This window comes from Lagopus muta, chromosome 1 (genome assembly GCF_023343835.1).
Source record: "Lagopus muta isolate bLagMut1 chromosome 1, bLagMut1 primary, whole genome shotgun sequence".
Taxonomy (NCBI): Eukaryota; Metazoa; Chordata; class Aves; order Galliformes; family Phasianidae; genus Lagopus; species Lagopus muta.
In genome coordinates, this window is record NC_064433.1 from 56,328,366 (window position 1) to 56,349,052 (window position 20,687).

Here is a 20,687-nt window from a genome sequence, read left to right on the forward strand (position 1 = left end):
TCATGGTTACTGATGAATGTCCAGGGTTCCTCTGCCTCAGTGCAAGTAGTAAACAGCCCTTTGGAAATAATGGAAGTTAAAGAATGCTGATATTGATGCATAATCTCAGAAGGTAATTGTAAGCAGCAAGTCCAAACTGTCTGAGAAATATGTTAGAACTCTGGTGTTTCCAGGGCTTTCAGTACCTGTTTCACTCCTGCCTCATTGAGCTATTTCTCTGGAGGATGCTTTTAAGCTTTGGGAAGGAGAAGCTGTTACCATATCATTCACTCCTTGAATTGGTAAGATCAAATCTGGTTTCTGTTAGTTCTTGTACACCCACTGCAATATTTGATAAAGCATTAAAGTAGTTTTGGAGGGACCTACTGGGATCCTTTATTATTATTTTGATGTCTATGGATAAATTATTTTGATGTGATGAAGAAAAGGAATACTGAATTCCTGCCTCTCCATCCATCTCAGAAGGTTGTAAGAGGCCAGCCTTGCACAGTGTGGCACTTGTTTGTCCCTAAATTTAGAAGATCAGGTTGTTCAGTGCCTTTCAGGTTGTCTGCTTCTATGCCATGTCCACTGGTGTCAGTTTTATGTTAGCATTATTAGTCTTTGTGTGCAGAAAACAAACACCCTACTCCCTCCTGCTCCCTCAGAAAAGGACATCTTCTGTTAAGTTGCAGTACAAAGAGGCTGTGGTTTATGCTTCTGGCTGTGTATGTGTGCTTTCGCCACTGCTGTGAGCAGTAATGACTTTTCTGTGATTATCCTCTGGGAATCTCACTAATTACTATAGGAATTATTGTCTTGAAGTTGATCTTTATTTCTGCAGTGTCTCGTAATGGGTTATCCTCATGCTCTTTGGATGTTTTTCCACAACTTAAATGTAATTACTAAATGTCTGGCAACGTTAGTCCTTCAGTGTGTGTGCCCCTTGATGGGATCAGCAAGTTCCTGAGCATGGTGTTGGCAGCTGACTGAAGCTTTCAGGAGTACATTTGGCAGTCTCCAAAGTGGCAGCCTATACGCAGTGCTTACACTTTAACATATCTGATGTGATCTGAAGCTCTTTCAGAATGAGGCTGTTTGTTTCTTTCCTAAGGAGGTTGCGCCAAGTGCCTGGGTGTGTGTATGTATTTCTGACCCAGATTTTTGTGCTGATTCATGAGTCAGATAAGTGCAGGTAGATGTAGATAGCCAGATTCATGCTTTGGAAAGACGTGGAAAGAAAGGTACCTTGAAGCTTTCTTCTCCAGAGTGGTTTAGTACAATGCTGAGTGTATGATGTATGGAGTAAGCCAGTGAAGGATCTGGAGCCCATTTTGCATTCAAATTGTATGTACATCTTGCAATTTTATTTTTTTCCTCTACAACATCTTCCAAAAGATGAGGCCAATAGCAATTTTTTTTCAAATAACATTTAGGCCATGGGATGTTCTCCCTTTAGAAAAGCTTTGTGATTGAGCAGCCACCCCTACATCATTAAGCACTTTCAGAAAGTCCCTGTAATCTTAGTCCCTTCCTTAGCAGCTGACACAGTTCTATACCTCTGGACTAGTTTCATCCAGGGCACAGTTAATTCAGCTCCCCACTGCTCTTCCTGAGGCAGCATAAACTTTCTAAGTCAGCATGACCATTATTTTCCTCTGAACAATTCCCTATTCATAATTTCTCTTTCCCTCAGTGTACAGGCAATAAAGGAACAGACCTGTTGTTCCTCATGTTCTCCATATGAGTAATTTCTCAGATCTGTAACATAAAATGGGAGAAAGGAAAAACTCTGTATCCTGATGAGACACTGGGATTAAACTGCATCTGGAAAATTTCAGGGGAACTGGAAAGGTGAAAGTGGAGTGTTTGTTCATACTATAAAGAAAATACCACTTCCAGGCAGAAGCTTCTGCTGTCTTTTGATATATCTGTATTTCAGTACTGGTTGTTTTCCTTCTCTGGTGCAAGAGAAGCAAAGAATGGGCCTGGGAAGGAATTCTGTTGACATACTTGCATACTTGGTTGGGGTGCAGAAGAGAGAGGACTCCAGCCATGCTCAGCAGACTACTTTTTTCAGGCTGACCAGACAGGACTGGTGCTCTAGCAGTTTCTCTTGTGTTGTAGGAGTGGGAGATGGGTAATTGGTTTGAGGCCAAGGACCCCATGGCACCCACTGGTACAGAAAGCAGTTTTTCCTATAGCTATGCTGTCAGCTGTGCTAGAAAAACTCAGACAAGAATCTGGACCTGAAGGAATGGCTGGACCTAACTTTATCACTTTTGATTTTGTCTTTTTTCATTCTATTTGACATTTTCAAGATGGAACCTTTGCTCCGAATTGATTGCCTATGGCATCGTGAGCTGGGGAAATAGGACTTCACTTCCCTGCAATCACTTCTTCTCAACTGTCTCTGGTTAAATAGGGATGTAGGGAATAATGATTGTAGTATTGCCAACTTGCTACTGTCAGGAGATAATGTTCATCTAATTAGACAAAACAAATGTCTATACAAGCTGAGAGGGGAAGGGAGAAGGGAAAGAATGCTGCATCCAACAACTTTGAGCATGAATAACTGTCACTTCATGGAAGCTGCCAGTGTAATGGTGTGACTTCTCAGGTTTCCCAGAGAAGCTGTGAATGCTGCATCCCTGGAGATTTTAGAGGCTAGGTTGCATGGCCTAGTGGGTGGCAACCTGGCCCATGACAGGGGATTAGAACTGGATGGGCTTTAAGGTTCCTTCCAACCCAAGCCATTCTATGACTGTGTCAGTTGTAGAATCACATTTTGACCCCCTCCTTATGTACAGAAACATAGTGCACTGTTCTGGCTTCTGAAGCCCCCTACCAGCACCAATGATCCTTTTAGAAATGGAGGTACATGCCATTTGAACAGAAATTTAAAAGTCAGAACGGTGCTATATTTATTGTATTTAATTCCATATGTTTTGTTTTGTTCCCATAGGTTTACTTTGTGTGCTACAAACATGCTCATGAAACATGGGAAAAATGGTCATGGCAGGGGTTCATAGAGTTCATGGAGTATAGCATAGGCATTGGAAATGGTGTGAGGCATTTTCACATCATGGAATAAGCATCCAACCAGGAAGCTTTGGACAGGAAACGTTTTTTTAATCTTATTTAAAAACTTCAGGAAGCCATTGCCCGGCATATTTTATAAAAGAAAGTGAAAGATTGTTTGCTTTGTTACTGTTTGTACTACAGTTTTCAATATGTGTTATATTCAGTCTGATATCCTCCAGGAATCTACATCTCCAGGCATCTGTTCTCTAAGGCCACTGTGAGGGAGAGAGGGAGGTGTAAGGCACCCAAAGTCCATTCCAGTTTGTTCCTTGGAGTAAAACCAGACACGCCAATGAGTGATGCTGTTTTATACTATCAGAGTGTAGGAAGGCCATGTTTTGTTTTGTTGGTTTTTTGTTTGTTTGTTGTTGGTTTTTGTTTTTGTTTTTTCTTTTTTGCTTATAGGCTTTAGACAACCTGTGCTCTACAGTGTTCTTCTGCGGCAGTCTAAGGACCAACTGTTCTGTGAAGAAGGCTAGCCATAGTTTGGCAAATATACACATAGTTTGGAAAATAAACATTTTGGAAAATAAACATGCTTAAGTCAGATGGAAGGTAAAGATAAGAGGAAATAGGTTTTTTCATACTTCCTTAGATCCAGTCTAGTATGATGTTTTATTTTTGCCTCCAGGTTCTTTGTTTAGACCTTATGCTTTCTCACTCACTTGTGCCTATGAACATACTTGTATTTGCTGTGGGACTTCTGTGCATCCATTCTGTGAGACCAATTTCAGCAAGAAGAGTTGTGCAGGAAGCAGGTACCACAGGATTGTGAGTTAACCTCCTCTGGTCTCAGAACTGTCCTGAGCCACATGGGGCTGTTGCTTATGGGTCACTCCAGTCTTCCTCACTGATGTCTTGTCAGATGAAGCAGGGAAAAGGGGCTTTTCTAGGACTCTCTTATCTAAGACAGGCAAAGAAATTACTGCAAACAAGCAGTGATGCATGTTCTTAAAGAATGAGACCCTTTTCTCTGAGAACAAGCCAAACCTCTGTGTCTTCTTTCTCCTGCATTAGTAGCTGAAACAGAGCAAATGCTGCATGATGCTCAGAGCCTTTGTATGGCAGAGCTCCCTGTAGCTTCCACTGCATCACATGAACATTTCCAGAAGGGATATAAAATTCCTTCCTTCTCTCCAAAAGCTTATTTTGCTGACTCATGGAGTCAATCATACAAGATAGACAGATGTCTTCCAGCCTCTTATTTTTCTTTCCTTCTCACCTATCACAAACCTGAATTTTTACTTTGAATTACAATTGGCCACACAAGAGCTGGGACTTCTGTTTGTGCCACCTAGATCTGAGCTCCACGCTACTGGGCAAGCAGCTATTTTGTGTCCAGGAAAAAGGAATGTGTTCCATCAGGGCAGATCATGACTGAAATTGCAACGGAAACATCTCCTCCTGCACAGCTGAGTTAGAAACTGTCACCAAACTGCTTTGGAGGCAACCGTGTCTCAAATGCGTGAACTCCTGCTGTGAGGTCACAGGATGTGGGATCTGAATTTAGAGCATTGACATGGGGAGATGCATTGTCAGAAAAAGAAGAACCATGAACTCTGTGTTAATTGAAATGATAACATTTGCCTTCTCTGCTGAAAATGGCAATAATCCTGTGTTTGTGGTGTTCTGAAAGCCATTTGCATAAAAAATGAATTGTGAATTCAAAAGTAATAGCCTGGCACATTCTGAGAAGAGCATGTATTGGAGGAAATGAAGGATTTCTACAGGATGTAAGAGTGGTAGCATTTTAATTTATATAGCTTCTTTTATGCTGAAGTCTAAGTGGGTTTTATCAGCCTTAATGGTTCAAACTTTGCAGTCTCTAGGAGAATAAGGCATTCATTATTACTAGGCTTCTTTTAGGCTTCCAGTTAGGCCTGGAAAGCATTCAGTTATCTCCTTACTACCAGTAAAACTACTGGCAGGGGGACTGGAAGAATCTTCTGTTGTGGATGTCGGTTGTGATACTGGGAGATGGGAGAGGCAGCAATTAGTGCTCTGGAGAAGACAGTAATGTCTACACTTGTAAATTTACAGGCTTCTCAAGCCGGTGAAGCAACATGCTGAGATATGCACACAATCTCAGATCATAGCTTGACAATGCATTAGTAACACCAGTAGGCTTGTGGCTTGACCCTGTCAGATGATTTTATAAACAACAGTAAATATTTCATTTTTGTATCTGTATTAAGTGCTGACCCAAGAGAATTTTTCCTTTTTTTGCCTTGAGTACTACTGAAAGTAGTGTTTGAAATAAATAGGCAGCTTCTCCTGCTGCTTTCTTCCATGCACTCAACCATACTCCCTTGGGTCCCTTTCCATTCCTGTCTTCCTCTCCAAGGAGATGTTTCATTTTTAATTAGCTACCCCTGCACCCAGATGGAGGAACACCCTGAAGTATGACACCATCCTGCTGGTCAGTGCCATTTGGCTGATGATATGATGTCATTCCTTAATAGGTTGGTTATTAAGAAGACAGGAGAGCCATCCTGGAGTTAACCATGCAGCAGGTGTTTGTGTGCCTGGAGGTCTGGTGTTAGATCTCCATAGTATTTGTCATTCTCAAAGCTACTGACCAGGTGGCAGTGACAAACATTTTTTCCCCTTCTCTCTCTGCTGTAGGGTTTTCTTCATATCTTGCTATTTCAAGTTGAGATATAAAAATGGTCTTAGCTTTTGATGCCAAGAAAACTGTTATAAATTTGTAAGGGATTTTACTGCCTTCTGCTAGATTTCATCTTAGGCTCTGCTAATATGGCAGTGACCTTAATACCTACACCAGAAAATAGCTTTCCCATCTGCATGCTACCTTTATCTTAGAGGGAGAAGAGCAGAGAAGGAGTATGGAAGAGTCTATATAACTCCCCATCCTATGTTGCAATAGTAGGAAAAGATAGATAGGTTGAGGAGGGAGAAGATTAAGACAAGGAAAGGAGAAAAATTTCATCTGGACTGATGAGGTAGGACAGGTGAAACGAAGGATTATTGGATATGGAGACTAGGATAAGGGCTGGGATGGTAGAAGGGGAGATGCAAAAATGGGTGACAGTGGGGATAGGAAATGAGCAGGGAAGGAGATTCTCTGAAGCATTATGCAAAGTGCACAAGAGCCTGCTCAATTCACCACCAAACCTCCAGCCAGTACTTCACCCAGCAAAGAGTGTACCTGTCCTAGCCATGGGCTGCCAGCTTCTCCAGGAGAGTGCTGTGGGAGACAGTGCCAAAGGCCTTGCTGAAGTCTGGGTAACTGCATCAACAGCCTTTCCCTCATCCACCATGTGGGTCACTGGATCACAGAAGGAGATCAGGTTGGTCAAACAGGACCTGCCTTTCATGAACCCATGCTGGCTGGGCCTGACTCCCCAGGTGTCCTACATTTGCCTTGTGGTCTCCCTCACGATGATCTGCTCCATAACCTTTCCTGGCACTGAAGTCAGGCTGACAGGCCTGTAGTTCCCTGGATCCTCCTTACCACCTTTTTTGTAGGTGGGAGTCACATTGGCAAGCCTCCAGTCCTCTGGTACCTCTCCGGTTTACCAGGATCACTGATAGATGGTAGAAAACAGCTTGGCATCTTACTCCTGTTGGTTCCTACATCAGCTCACATAACAAGGGACTCTGATGTGGTCAGAAGTCTCATTCTGCTGAGTTTGTTGGAAACCTCATGCTAGAACTCCTGCTATTGCATCTGTTAAGAACATACAGGTCACAAAATCATCTGAGCCTCTTTAAGGCTGCAAATACAAACATGTTAAGTCAGAAGATGACAGAGCACAAGCTGAAAACATGACCTTAATTTGTCTTTGAGCACGCTTATTATCGAGCCTTATTAAAAAACATAAAGTTTTCTACAGGACCACTGCCTTGTTCCATTTGTTTGGATATTCTGTTCTCATTCAATCACCACTTCAATATTTGAGTTTTTCAGTGCCTAATATATTTTTTGCTGACCTTTTTATTGCAAAATGCAGCTCTACAGACAGAATATTTAACTATTTCATGAACTTTGTGACACTTGTAATGAATTATGGAAGGGATAGTAAAAAAAAAAAAAAAGTATTCACAATTACCTTTTGAGGTGAGCTGTAACTTCCATTTTAGACTTGAGAATTGAAATTAACTGCTTTTTGGTGTCCAACTGGAGATGACTGAGACTTGTTTTTTACAGTATTTGGCATCTATGAGTGTCCCACAGCCTATAAATCAGACTTCAGACGATCACCCCAACTCATGCTGGGATCAGAGAAAATGAGAACATGGTTAGAGACTGCATCTAAAAAGATTTCTTAAATGAATTGGCCTCTTGTCACCAAGGACTTCAGGGGTAAGCATAGAGGAAAGCACTTGTGAGTGAGGGAGCAGGAGCTGTAAGTCAGCCGACTGATCTCAGCACCTACCACTCTTAATTACAGCATTGCATGGGTTCCCAGCTTTCACGCTGCCCCTTTTGAAGGGGTCACAGTTTTCATTTGCTAGCTTGGGTATGTTTGATACTGCAGCTTTCAAAGTGTTTTGATATTTTTTTGTTTGGTTTTGTTGTATTTGTACATGCAGACACTTGAATTCACCTTGGCTTACATGGTGTTTTATGTTGCCTCCTGTTATGCTGGAAAAATGAAGGCATGTTTTTACCTCTGTCATAGAAAAGAGTTGTAGGGTACTTAAGGAGCTGTTCTGAACGCAAGGAAGTTGGGAAAAAACCCCATCCAGCCTTGTGACTTTCGCAGAGGAGCATTAGAGACATCTTGCTTGTTGCAACGTGGAGATGTTGACAGGTAACACATACCATTGCTAATCATTTCCAGTCATTCAGCCAGTCAAAATACAGCTTTATTAATATGCATGCAGTGAGCTCTGTTTCCCTTCTTTCCCTCTTGAGAGAGACAGAGGGGGAGAGATAGGCGTTCTTCTATGTCTCTTGGCTAATCAAGAATGATGCCTTGCACATTCTTAGGGTGAGAACACAAAGAACAAACAGGGTGATCTAATGGGTCTTTTCCAGCTCTGACTTCTATAATTTTTGATTTATATACCGATTTAATGCCTGGTTTATGATGATTTATATCCTGGTTTATTTATACCCCAGTTTGGTGCCCCACCCCACACTGTTAGCAAGATGAAAGCTAGTCAGTGAAATATTTCAAGGTGATTACATGCCACACGCCACACACAGGGTTAGTAATGAGGAGTAAGTGCTTCCTTGCACCAGTGCTAGGGGAAAGACTTAAGTGGAACACTTTGGAAATTAGATTTTTGTGATTTGTTCGTGAAGCCATACACCATCCACAGGGGAACATCACAGCAGCCAGCATGAAATAGTTGCCAACAAACTTGGAATCAAACAACCTGGCTTTGACCCTGACAGAAGCTTCAGGCTGAAACATGGAGGTGATTTTTGTATAGTGATAGCTTCTAGGCAGTGGTTGCCAGTTTAATTACTGTTTTTCAGTGGTGCACTTTATACCCTGAATTTTGGAATAAACCTGATTCTCATGTACAGCCAGAGCGTTGTCCTAGTTTTGAATTTAAAAGATCTAAAATGTATGAACATTGATGTATGAAAACTTATGCGGCTTTATGTTCTTAGACTCTCCTGCCATTAACTGAGCCCTGAGTTCAGCCACATTGTTAGGGGCTGAATTAAGTCATGTCCCAGGAAGATTGGAGGAAGCTGAAGGATTTCTCAGGACCCATCCTAGGACTCCTTAATTGGATGAATGAATCACAGTTTAGCTGCTGAAATTATTCTCTGCCCACCTCCAGGAACTGATTGTGCAGTTGGTAAGGGAATGGGAAATCAGGAATATAAATCAACTGCAGGAATCTCCTGTGGGACTTCAGAGTTCCGTCTCTCAAATCTCATCTGACTGCTCTGGATGTAGGTTGTGTTTAATGGAGCATAAGTCTGTGTGTCCCTCTGCATCATTGGAATTATGACAGCTAATTTGAGTATCTGTCAGTGGTGTGTCGAATTGATCAATATCTTTCATAAACACAAACTCTATCATTTCTGCCTCCAAATCTGTCTTTTCTGGCTTGCCCTTTGCATCCCTGTTCATTTTCTTGTTGTTTATTTTTTTATTTTTTTCTTCCCAAACTTGATTCTCACCTAGATGTACCGAGAATGAAATCAATGGAAGAATATCACTTACTGACATTAGAGGGACTTCTTTGTCATGCACAACAATGGCTGTAAATAATTGAGCAGTGTCCACATCTTTCCTTCCTTCCCATAAGACCGGGTTTATTAAAATTTTATGGCAGGGGACATGGAGGTGGCTGAATAACTGTTTTATCTGGTAAAATCTTTAGCAGTGCATTAACTCTGTATTGGCTGCTCCTCACTCATCACGGACACATACTGAATCAGTTTTCCTCTTACAGTTTTCCTCTTACAGAATCCATTCTACAGTATGGTACAATTACAGATGAGAGCAAAGTGTAATGCTGTTCCTTACAGCTGTCATGCTTGACTGTGGTGCTATGAGAAACAAAGGGTTAAACTGCAAAATGTTGTTGCCACTATTGGGAATAAGTCAGTAGAGGCACAAATCCACATGCACGAAGATGCTAATCAGTAGAGGCTAATGGGTAGGGTACAAAGAGTTTAGATTTGCTTATATTTATTCCAGAACAATAGTGCCAGTAGACGTTTGGAGATATAAAAACAAGTGAAATCAGCATCTGGGTGGGAAATACTCCATAGAGTTTTCAGAAAAGAAAAAGTGCTCCTTTAAATTTAGACTTCTTGATATTTTGGCACTAAATCAGTGCAAATAAATGGATTTCAGAATTGCATATTGCTGGTGTTAGTGGAGCTGCTGGCTGTGAAGTGCCCCTTCCATCCCAGCATTCTGAAACACTTGGGCAATGCTTTTCACTCAATATCCTTCTGACATAAACAGGGTGCAGAAAGAAGAACGCAGCCCAGTACACCCATTTCACATGTAGGAAAAGAGAGTTTACAGGGAAGTTAATGGACCTGCTAAATGCACGCAGAGAGTGAGTGGGAGAGCCAGAAACAGAACTCAGGTCTCCAACCTCCCACTGCTGTAAGTGCTAGACAACCTTGCCTCCTGTAGTGCCAGAGTTCTTGCTGCCTCTCTCTCAGAAAGGACCATTGCAAAGTTCTGTATAGGGAAAAATGTTTTTTTTTTCTAGAGATAAGTAGAAAAAAATATTTTCCACATGAAAGCTTAGTGACCCAAACCAGAATCCATTACGTACATTAATGGCAATTTTTTTCTTAGAAATAATGGCCTGAAAAAAGCCCTCAGAGGCTAGTAATGAGTTAAGGAATAGAAAACGGGGGTTCCTCAGCACCTTCTAAAAACAAGGTCTTCAGAGATGTCTGAGAGCGAACAACTAGAATCTATAATTTCAAAAATTGTCTTCCTTAGTGTATATGTAGGTGCTGATGAATTTTATGCCATGTATGAATTGGACTTTAAACCAGTGTCCTTACTGATTGTCATGACAACTGATACACAGAGCAAGAATAATACATACTTGTAGTCAGTCTCTTGCCTGCAAGTAATCTTCACTGTCATTTTATTTGAGAAGTCATCAAATGAGTGTGCTTAGAGAAATGATACTTGTAATCAGTCCTATTACAGAGCCATAGAAAAATCTGGAAGAAGAAATGCATACTGAGTAGAAAACTGCAGGCAGCTAATTTCAAAATGGCCCTTCTGATGGGTCCTGGGGAGAATCTGTCCTGTGTGGCAAATCTCCACAGCCAGCAGAGCTGCTGCAGCCGACTCAACACCTCATCCCAAAACAGCACAGGTGAGGAACCAGATAACTGAGTAGTGTGGTCCTGCACCATCCTTACTAGCTGGGAGCCATCCTCTGCCAGCCTGTTTTAGAGCTGCCTGTGACTTCCTCCAATGGAAATCTAAGTTGAGGTGGTCTTTTGCTTCTTTCAGGAGTATCTTCATACCTTGAATCTCAGCATATCAGGACCTACCATCTTCTTTCTGAAGATGTTTTTTATTGCTGTCAGAATAAAAGTGATGTTTTTTATTTAGTCACCAAGCCTCGGCAGCTATGTTTAACCTATGTTTGCTGGAGCACTAGACCTCTGTACTCTCTTCATTTGAAGTGGAAAAGTCTATCTTGGAATCATTTCAGGACAAAAGATTTTTCATGCAAAAGAAGTTGAGAATTTCATTTCAAGAAGCAAATATTTCACGTAAAAGCCTTTTGAAGCAAGGAACAGGGACATAGGAACCTAAAAGCTACTTAATATGGCAGTTGCATTGCTTCTTGGAAAAGTCCTGCCGAAGTTTTCCAGGAGGAACCAGTGGTTCTATAAAGAGCTGAATTGACAGCACTGCTAAGTTAAACTCTTTGATGGACCAAAGATAGTATAGGCAGCGGCACTTGTGTGATGTATAGGTGAGTTAGAACAGTTGATGTCTCTCTTTGGCTTCTATTTCATAGGTTTCTCTGATTAATGATGTTGGCCTCAGCTTTCCACAGGCAGGCATCTCCTACACAAGCAAGAGAACAGAATTTCAGAGGTAAATGAATCCCCATTTTGCAGCAGTCGAGGACGACAAGTGTAATTTAAAGTTATTCTTTTCTTTATCACTATTGGAGGAGACTCAGTATTTCACTGGCCAGAAAAGAGAACACTTGTCATCAGCCTGTTGGGTTCATGATGAGTTTTCACTTTCTTTTCTCGTAGAGCTGAAGAGTTGATCTGTTGCTGTATCAAAATAGTGCTTAGGTGGCTTTGTTAGTGTCTGTAGAAAAAAGGTCTGGAAGCCAGGACGTAGAAAAGCAAACAAAAAACCCTGCATGAGAGGAGTAAGAGGCATTGAAACCAACAGTAGACGCTGTTGTAGGATTCAAGACCCCATAGTAAGGTCTGGAGGCCCCTAAACCTGGTGGTGCAGTCTCCGGAGGGGGGTCTCATTAGCTGAAGGGATTTCATCCAGGGCAAGGGACCAAGGAGAGAGAATCCCCAGGCGATTATTGCCTATAGGAACTGCAGGCTTGGCTGTGAAGTTGGCAGGAGCTTCAGTCAAAGAGGATGTAGGTAGGATGCTGACATGGCCCCAGGTTATCTACAAGCAGCTCTGACCCACACAGCAGTCTCATCTTGGCAGGGCTGGGGGAGGCGGTTTGGGGCAGAATGCCACCAGCTTTGACAGCTGTCTTCTTCACGCTGTGATGTTGATGGAAAGAGAAGGATGTCTGGTGGGTGGCTGTTTGGTGGCATGATTGACAGCTGGAGGAACACTGCTTCTCTCCAAGTCTTATTCCTGTGTTGTAGTCATGAGCAGAGAAAACGCTCCTAGGTGTAAAAGCAGGACTCCTGGAGCCTTGGAGGAGAGCAGTAAGTGGCGAGATGAACTTTAATGACTGGGATGCTGGTGGGCTTTTCTCTCCCAAAAGTGAGGTGGGGTTAGATCTTAGTGGTGCGTTTGAAGAACATGAATAAGGATGCCAAAGTAATCTGTGTAAGCAGCTGGGGAAAAATAGAGATAGAGAACAAAATAATGGGAAACTGCTGAGGGAAATAAAGACAGGATGTTTAGATGCTCTTCTGTGTATAGAGAGAACCTCTCTGTTTGTTATGCATCAATACTGATGCATTAGATTCATGTAGAAATAGTCATTGGTACAACTGTGAAAATAACCAGAAGCCGTTGCCTCCACCACCTTTTTTTTGCAGCAGAGTCTGGTAGAGAATGAGATTGATGTGAGTTTGCCATCACTCTCTCATTACTTTAATTTACTTTTCAGTCTTTGTGTGTGTCAAGCTCTTCGTACAACCCTGATAAGCAACAGAAAGGAAGAGCAAACAAAGCGAGCTTTTTCCTGGATCAATAGAGATCAATCTCTTCATTTTGAGTGAGTGACAAAAGAAAAAAAGCAATTAAAAGTATGTTTGCTGATAGTTAGTGGGCATCTCCCCAAAAAAGTACACATAGGAGAGGCCTTGTGTGTTGTTTTGTTATTTACTTGTGGTCCATGTCACTGGCTGCACTGCCCAGCAGCTTTGGGCGTGCGTATGTTTTAGACCTCAGCATCCAGGGCAGGGTTGCATAACATAAGGAAGGGACCATTTTCTGCAGATTGGTAGCAGGTTACATGCTGCCCATTAAGACAACACCTCTGGTGCACTGATTTATGAAAGTCAGGGACGATCAGTTTGTTTGTGTGCTGTTCGATCATTCAGTCTGCAGTAGGCATAGCCATGCCAGTGCATTAAACCCCTGACAGCTTTTTGTTCAGGGCAGAGCTTGAAGGCAACTTGACTGGACAAAATATGTGTGAGTACACACTACTGTCAAGAAAATGGCTCTAGGTAGCACACCAAGTTGTAACAAATTGTAGGCACAAGTTTGTGGGGCTGCTGCCTGTACCTGTCTCGTGTCTATCAGTACCTGAATATCTGGGCTGTACAACAGGTGGCACAGGAAAATAAGCAATGTTGGTGAAATATTACTGCTGGAAAATATCAATAGCTGTTGCTTGACTCTTTTCCTTTCGTGAAGGAGTGGAAAACTGATTTTCAGCTGTCCTGAATTCAATGTGCTGTTTTGTTTCTCTTGCTACAAAGCTGGCATCATCAATAAGAGTAAATGAGACGCAGTTGGATGTGACCGTTCTGGTGGGCTTCTGGTGTGAATGAGCAAGCAGGAGGAACAAAACGTTGGCTCCTGCAGTAAGATGAGTTTTCTCTATCTAGGAGAGGGAGGGATGAAATAATGTATTGCTTGTGAAAGCAAGAGACTTGACAGCACTGGCTAAAACCAGGCATACTGCAGGCAAGTACCGGGCAGTCTTCCCAGTTACAGCCACGCCAGCGTGCTTAATCACCGTGTGCAAACTGTTGTAGCAGGAGCTGATCCCTTGTTGGTGCAGTGCACTCTTGACTTCAGACAGCTCTGCCGCTGTACCTTGAACCTTCCTCACAGTATGGCCCTGCTCTCCCTGAAATGCAGCAGTACTGCAGCTGTGGCCATGCAGCTCTGCTCACGGGAGCTGCCAGTCACACAGAATGCACGCTGTCAGATCCTGCAGGCTGGCATCCATTTGTGGGGTAGGTGTTCAGCTCGTCCTCACCCAATCTGTAGGTCCCCAGCTTTATCCAACCCTCAGTTTTGGAACCAAGTGAGGCCACATCACTCACTTAATGCTTCTCAAGAGATAACTGTGAGGAGTACTTCTGCCCCTGATGTAAGTGTGCTGTAACCGGTGCTGACAGAAATGGCCGCGAGCACTTGTTGCGCCAGCAGCTTTCATCAAAGGGCACGAGCCCTCTGGAGGGACTAGTCAGCTCTTATTCAGCTGAGGAGCAGGAGAAGCAGAGGTAATGCAGAGTCAGTAATTTGGGCTTTCTGTTGGCCGAAGCCACTCAAGCTGCCTGAGGAGCAAACTCCAACATCTCAGGGCAAACAAGAAGGAGCCCCGCGCCCACAGCCGCCCTCCTGCAAAGCCTGAGCTGGCGCGGCTGTCCCAGCTCTGCCAAGGCCTCTCCTCCCTCACAGGGGAAATGGCAAGGGGTGGGCTGGAGGAAAGGTGCCAGCAAACACAGAAGGGAAAAGAAAATAGGGAAAATTTCATGTTGAATGTATTCATCACCAGCTATTCTAGGGTCAGTTGGCTTTTTAATATATTAAATGAGGTGTTATTTTTAGATTTCCAAATTCATACACAGAAATTATTGTCTAGTGTTTCTGCTTTCATCCTGTATATAAAAAATACATACAACAAACCAGCAAGAAAGCTCTCATCTCAATAGCTCATTTGTTTCATTGTTTTTGTGTGATTTCTTTTATCTTTTATCCTCCCTACTAAAAAAATAATTGCCCCCTCTTTCTTCCCCATCTTGGCTAATGTTACTGGAGAGGCAACAAAAGAGAACTGCTTAATGTTTGCACTTGTTGCTTGACTGCTTGGTTTAGGGTTATGGGGAAGTGCTGGTGGGTTAAGAAAAGGCTTAGCAGGCAACCCACCCACCTCCTCGTGATTTTTCTTCAAAGGAGGGTCTGACAAAGAAGAGTAGTTCTGTTCCAGATTCTCTGAGTTCAAAGCAAGTGCCCTACAGATACGATGCTGTGATTAATCCTCAGAACTGGAGCACAAAGCTTACACTATGCCACCACTACAAATGCTAATGGCAGTCAGGCAGCTTACTCCCTGCACACTGCTTTAAAGAGTAATAATTTACCCAGAAGAGTCTTGAGGCAAGAAAAGTGAGAGCCGTTTATTAATTCTTTTGTAAATCCTTCTGTTTATGGGGTTGGCATTGCTTTCTATCCTGTTCTAAGTCATGGCATTTTGGTGACTCGAAATGGGAAGGCAGGCTGGTCTTTTTTCCATGTCCTTCAACTCTTTGGTGCCAAGCAGCTGTGTGTAGTAGAATTCCAGGCTGCATTTATGGAGGAGACAAAACTTAACATGCATGTTTTCAATCCTCTTTTGCATGTGCAAAATGAGTGGCTGTGGAAGAAAAATGCGATCCCCAGGCAGCCATCAGAAAGCATAGTGAGAAAGCTGCCCTGGTAGCTTTAATAGGATGCAAATCTGTATTTGGAGCACGGTTTTGATCTCAGTAAGAGATCTATTTCTAAAAGCATGTTCTTTTCCAGAGGAGATAATTTGGGGTACCTGGTTTTCTAAGATGTCTGACAAGCAGAAATCTTTAAAGGGCCTGGTAGTCAGTGGGAGAGGGCTCAGCAGTCTGAAGAGGACTGTCAGTATCTGCCTATAGTTATGTGCAGCTATACCTGTAAGTTTGCACTACAAAACTTTGGATCCCTTCAGAAATGATACTTGATCTCACAGCTCTATCTCGAGTATCAGCCTGGGGAGATGGTCATTCTGTAGCAGAATTCCCTTTCCCTCCCCTCTTCCGATTAATATCTTGAATTACATTTTCGCCTTTCCTTCTCTTTCCCTCCGCCCCAAATCATCAATTCTAGGTTCTTCACTTTTAAATATCCGGTAACCCCTACGCATAGCCCTGCTGTTTCTCTTTCTAACCACAGAGTAATTTCCCAGCTCATTTCTCTTTGCCTGATGTGTTTTGCAGGCAGGTACCTCTTGATAATTTTTTGTCGTTTGAACAGTGGGATCCCTCAGGCACTTGGGTTCGCCTCCCGTCCCACCTCTACCTCTGATGATGGTCAAAGAGTAGAGAAGAGATTGTTTCTTTTGCTCTGAGAGTTAAACAGTGGCAGGCTGACTTCTGAGCAGGGTGAATGGGTGAAGAGCTGTAGGTGATTCTCAGCGTGAGTCACTTAACCTACCAGTTGGAGCTGGGCAGGCAACACTCAGCTAAAAGCACGTCATCCCCTCCTTGCTGGCCTATCTCACAGAGGGATGTAGGGAACCACCTGGAGCAGTGCTCACTGCCGGCACCACTGAGCCAGAACCAGCTTTGAGCATGTGTAGGAGGGCTCACAGACAGTGAGAGGGCTCACAGCCTTTTGTGATGGGCTGTGCAGTGTACTTTTGTCTCCATTTTCCAACCTGAAACAGCCTCTTTCAGACCACCGTGCTTACAGGCACAGGCCAGTTGAGGATTTTGAAGTAATGCAGAGCGCTGAGGTGGCTCCAAATGTAACATGATTATAGTGCAGGCAAAGTTTATTATTCATGTAACATACTCTTCACAATCCTGAGTTCAAATGAATGTCTTCTATGCCCAAGCAAGATGTTTGACAGTGGTGTCATCAAGTCATAATTGTATAAAAATATACTTTTTGTTTTGCTTTTAAATTAGAGGGCATTAGAAAAATCCTGAGTAATCCAGAAATTTTAGAAAAATATGACTGCTTGTTTTCAGAAATCCCAGTAGACAAAACACAGGAAAAACAGCTTGTCTTTCAGGATGAGACTGAGACTGGATTTCCACAAAAATAGCATATACTTGGAATTAGTTTGTTTTAAATGTTTATATGTTTAAAAAGAAGCCATATTCATTAGTGTGGCTAGTACTCTATTTTCCCCCCATTATTGGCTTCTAATCCATAGCAATTAGAGAAACTAGCATTCTTTTATAAAACACAGTTAGCTCCCTATTCTGATTTAGAAGTTACTATGGAAAAGTTGTAGCAGCCAGGTACTGAAATCCTTCCTCTAAACAGCTAATGTGAATCCTTCCTAGAAACAGTCAATGTGTCCATTGAATTCTGCCTGCTTCCCATCAGCCCTGCTGCTCTGCTTTTACGAGCTCCCTCTCTCCAGTGTCCAGGCATTTACCTTTCGGGTATGGGTGCTTTTTTATGGAACATATTTCACTACGAGAGACTGAGTCAGCAATTTGCTGTGCTATTAAGGCACCAACCAGCCCCAGGGTGTTTCCCAGGCCCTGGGAGATACATGCTCATGGCTGCGGCTGGGCAGGCACCACTATGGCAGCCCTGGGCCATCCATGTCTGTGCCCAACATGAGAGGGACTTGAGCCATGGCTTTCTTCAGGCCAAGTTCCAGAACTCACCTGTGACAGGTTTATTCTTGGGTAGTCATCTTCAGCTCACAGACCCTGCAGAGAAAATTGCAAAGCCAGCCATGATCTGAATTTGAATGCTTTGCAAATTATTTATTGGGTAGGAGAAACCTCAGTTTTAAAGGTGCATTGACTGCAGAGAGAGCTTTTAGCATGTGCTTATTGCAAAGTCTAACAACAAGAAGGTTATATCCATGATGGAATTATTTTTTGTAATATTTTGGTGTCATTTCCTTAACCTTGTACTAGTTTTATCACAGGGATACCTTTCTTACATTCTACTTAGGAAAGAGGAGAAAATAACTGGTTAGTTGTTATTCTGGCTGGATCACTTACAGAATAAAATTCAGACAGCTGTCATACAGTTCCCCTTATCCGAGGAACATCAGCATTATAAACAGAATGTCATTAGCATATTTATTAACAGTAGTGCACAGAGCGTTTATTTATTAGCAGTAATGCACAGATAGTTCCTTCTTCGTGCTTACATCTCTGTTTTGATGTAGTTAATATTGAAGAGCCTGTGTTTTTCAGGCTACACTAGAAATATTGATGACAAAGATGGAGTTAACTTGCTGGTACCCTGCCTGGTGTCACCTCACCCTTCCTTAGGGATGAATGTAAGACTTCACCTCCTTAGTATCCCATCAATACATGACAAGGTGGATATTCCTAGCTAGTACTGATGATTGCTGTTGGTTCCTGCAAATTTCAAAACTGCTGCAGTAAACATCTGATGCAAAATTGAAATCAGCTTGTAAAAGCTGAAGTCAACAAACAGTTTTTCACCTTCATATTTTCCATAGCATAAACATACATACTCTGTAGCACAAAACAAATGGCACGCGCTGTGCTTTATAATTTACATCATCAGCAAATTATTTCCATAATCACTGGATTTTATTCACTGCCAAGATTAAGACGTAATGGCTCAAGCCATGCAAACACCTCTGGTTTCAGCCATGGCTGCTCACAAATAAACAAGACTATTTCAGGCAGTAGCAGAACCCAACCGAGGAGTGAATGTGCTGATGTGGTGCCTTTGGGAAGCTCTCGGCAGCAGTAAGGTCTGGAAAAGCCGTCTGTTTCTCTCTCTGGGGAAAGAAGCAGCTGCCTGCCTCCTCTGGGTCTGCATCTCTCTCTGTCCTGAACAGTCTTAATGTGTTTGGCCAGTGATGTGTTTGCTCAGGGTGCAACACGATTCTATTAATCACTGATTGGAAGCATCTCAGTGGGAATGTTTTGTAAGTGCTGCTCTCGGCTCTCATCATAGAAGCCTTCCCAACGTAGATGAGAGCTGTTTCCCAGTTTATGGCCTTCCTTTGCAAGCAATCAGAGCAAGCTATGTCATGTCTCGAAAAGGTGCAAGAGAAGCTCCTATGGATGATTTAGCTTTGTGGTAATTACTTCCCACTCTATCAACTTAACTGGCTGTTGGACATCTGTAGCCTGTGGAGGTCTCCTCTTAGAGGGAACGTAGATCCCTGCGGTGGAAATGACTGGCCTTGTCCCAGGGATCTCACAGAAAGATCATGTGCAAGATTATTTTTCTGGGACCAGCACTGATTTTGAATCTTTTAAAACGTGTTTTTAGGGGTCGTTTTGGAGTCACTTGCTGAAGTTGCCATCTTAGGCCAAATTCATCCTTTGAGAAAGCAGGTATAGTAGAAATGAGCTGGCCCACTTTATGTAAAGTCACAGCTGCCACAAGGAGCTAGAGTCAGCTTTGGATGGAAGGAGAGGTGGGCAGTGCATGCACATGTTTGAGATTGTGAGCTACAGCCCTGCTGGGGACAGGCAGAAGTTTCCTTGGCTGGTCCATTATCCTGGAGGAGTAAAGGAATTGATATTTACTGGGCTTTGCACTGGGGAGCTCCCTGGCTGATTGCTGTTAATTTAATTATTGGAATTTTTGTAAGGCCTCTGGTAAGCGAAGGCAGAATTTCTTTTTACATTAAAAATCTATGAAGAATGCATGAGCATAAGAAACAACAACTCTTAGCCAGGAAGAGCCCAAGGGATTAATTTGTAGTCAGAGGTTTCTTCAGGACACTTGATTTAAACAGACTCCTCGCACAAAATATCAAAGGTAATTTATTTGGAATTAATTAAGTGACTGCAGATAAATTTAGAAGTATAGCTCCTTACCCACAGACATCAGTTTGGAAGTGTTGGGGTTGAGTGTTCTTAAAAACAGTCTGGCTGAGGTCATTTCTACTCTGTTCAGGCAGAAGATTTTAGCCACAGTCTCAGTGGTTCCGGGCACAGGGTGGTTTTATTACCCTCTCCCAATGGCAGAAGTTTTACAGCATGTGAACAAACTGTTCTTTGGTTCCTAGTGATCTTGCATAGCAATTGCCTATGTGATAAATATTCTGCATGAGAATTTCTTCCCTCGTTTTTGGTTCTTGCAAGAGACTGCTGGTCTGGGTCTGACAGGTAGGCTCCCTCTTGGTCACAGCTGAGATGAGGTATTTTTCTTCTTTTTTTGGAAGCTGTCACTCCATGAGCTGTTTCCGCTGAATGAGTAAGCTAGTAAGCTGGGGACTGCAGTATGGTACATTTTCACCCATACCAGATGTCAAACAGTCACTTGGCAGTTCTCTTTGGCATCATCCTGTACTTTTTGAGGGTATTCATGCTGCTGTGAGAGGTTATCTTCATTCTGCTGGCTCATGGAGAAGTGACTTCTGTAAGTCTTATATAAGCGATTTCTGTAAGGGAAGGAGGGACTGGTCTTGGGATAACTTTGAGACGAACCATAGACCCTGGCTTCTGAAGAGGACTCCTGAGCTTTCTCCTGAAAAGCAGAGAGCAAGCTTGTGTTGAACTCTGATTTAGTTTTGAGGTTGTAGGATTTGTTGTTGTTTGTTTTGTCCTCCAAGAAAAGCAGAATGTAAGATGGAAGAGTGAGTTTTAGGCAGTGTTTTAGAGCAGGCTGGGGAAACAGTACTGTAATAAAAATGTGCTGAGAAATGTGCTGCCTGAGTGGAACTTCAATTGGCTGGGGTATGGGTATATGAAGATGTCTTGTGCAAATCAGCTGTTTTGGGATATCCTGTTTTGATCCTTTTAAAATATGGTTTGATTGCTGAAAGCAGGCTTGGGACATGTGTATGTCTTGTATATTGGGTTTGGCCTGGGATTT

General features: G+C 42.6%; 1 protein-coding gene across 4 annotated transcripts in view; it reads left to right on the forward strand.

Moving 5' to 3' along the window:
• TMEM178B (transmembrane protein 178B) overlaps positions 1-20,687 on the forward strand; it is a 231,879-nt gene that overhangs the window by 57,998 nt on the left and 153,194 nt on the right. The gene's annotated exons all lie outside the window — the stretch shown is intronic.